This window comes from Globicephala melas, chromosome 4 (assembly GCF_963455315.2).
Source record: "Globicephala melas chromosome 4, mGloMel1.2, whole genome shotgun sequence".
NCBI classification, from domain to species: domain Eukaryota; kingdom Metazoa; phylum Chordata; class Mammalia; order Artiodactyla; family Delphinidae; genus Globicephala; species Globicephala melas.
In genome coordinates, this window is record NC_083317.1 from 14,250,490 (window position 1) to 14,252,262 (window position 1,773).

The 1,773-nt window shown below is 38.2% G+C and overlaps 1 pseudogene; it reads left to right on the top strand.

The window, feature by feature from the left end:
- The first annotated feature begins 247 nt into the window (after positions 1–247).
- LOC115865837 (SH2/SH3 adapter protein NCK1 pseudogene) lies at positions 248–1,281 on the top strand (annotated as a pseudogene).
- Positions 1,282–1,773: the final 492 nt, after the last annotated feature.

Consider the following 1,773-nt stretch of genomic DNA (forward strand, 5'->3'; position numbering starts at 1 on the left):
ACTGTAATCTTGGCACATGCCCAAGAAGTCCCAGCTCAAACACTGTGCCCATATATGGGGTCTGGACTAGAAAGGAAAGCAGTTTGAGATTTATTTCAAGAATGTCATGCAGAATACAGTAAACAGGAAATCAAATTCTAGAGAGAAAAAGGGGATTCCTAAGGTGATAAAAACAGTTCCCTTAACGCTGATTATCAGATGAAAGAGCAGTAAGTATGGATTTGAACAGTGCAGAAGCTGCTGAAAAATGGCAGAAGAAGTGGTGGTAGTAGCCAAATTTGATTATGTGACCCAACAAGAACAAGAGCTGGACATCAAGAAGAATGAGAGATTGTGGCTTCTGGATGATTCTAAGTCCTGGTGGCGAGTTCAAAATTCCATGGATAAAATGGGTTTTGTGCCTTCTAACTACGTGGAAAGGAAAAACAGTGCTCGGAAAGCATCGATTGTAAAAGACCTAAAGGATACGTTAGGCATTGGAAGAGTGAAAAGAAAACCTCGTGTGCCAGATTCTGCATCTCCTGCTGATGATAGCTTTTTTGACCCAGGGGAACGTCTGTATGACCTCAACGTGCCTGCTTATGTAAAATTTAACGACATGGCAGAGAGAGAGGATGAATTGTCATTGATAAAAGGGACAAAGATGATCGTCATGGAGAAATGCAGTGATGGGTGGTGGTGGGGTAGCTATAATGGACATGTTGGATGGTTCCCTTCAAAGTACATGACTGAGGAAGGCGACAGTCCTTTGGGTGACCATGTGGGTTCTTTGTCAGAGAAATTAGCAGCAGTTGTCAGTAACCTAAATACTGGGCAAATGTTACATCTGGTACAGGCTCTTTACCCATTCAGGTCGACCAATGATGAAGAACTTAATTTTGAGAAAGGCGATATAATGGATGTTATTGAAAAACTTGAAAATGACCCTGAGTGGTGGAAATGCAGGAAGATCAATGGAATGGTTGTTCTGGTGCTGAAAAACTATGTTACCATTAGGCAGAATAATCCATTAACTTCAGGTTTGGAACCATCGCCTCCACAGTGTGATTACATTAGGCTTTCACTCACTGGAAAGTTTGCTGGCAATCCATGGTATTATGGGAAAGTCACCAGGCACCAAGCAGAAATGGCATTAAATGAAAGAGGGCATGAAGTTGATTTCCTCATTCATGATAGTGAATCTCCACCAAATGATTTTTCAGTATCACTAAAAGCACAAGGGAAAAATAAGCATTTTAAAGTCCAACTAAAAGAAACTGTCTACTGCATTGGGCAGCGTAAATTCAGCACCGTGGAAGAACTTGTAGAACATTATAAAAAGGCACCAATTTTTACAAGTGAACAAGGAGAAAAATTATATCTTATCAAGATTTATCATGATACTGCTGACCAGAAGTGACTGCTATACAGTTGTAAATCGTCATGTAATTGAAGACTGAGAAAATATCAGTCCAATCATGCTTGATTGGAAATTGCTGTTTCTAACTCTATATGAAAATTGACTATAATATATAAGTATTTTTATTATAACTCATTCCATACATATATACTACAGATGCCAAACATCTGCATAGAGCAATTCCTTATCCTTGATCTTCTGTTTTATTGTTTTTTTGCTCTTTTTCTCTTTGCTTCTAATATTAAGGTTTTATATTTTGAAAAAAATGATGCAGATCGAAAGTCTTTATATGGAAGAATTTCTTTATTGCCTTTCTTTTATTTCCTTGTAAGGGCACCACCTTAGTTACTTCTGCAATGGTTCTCTTCATATAA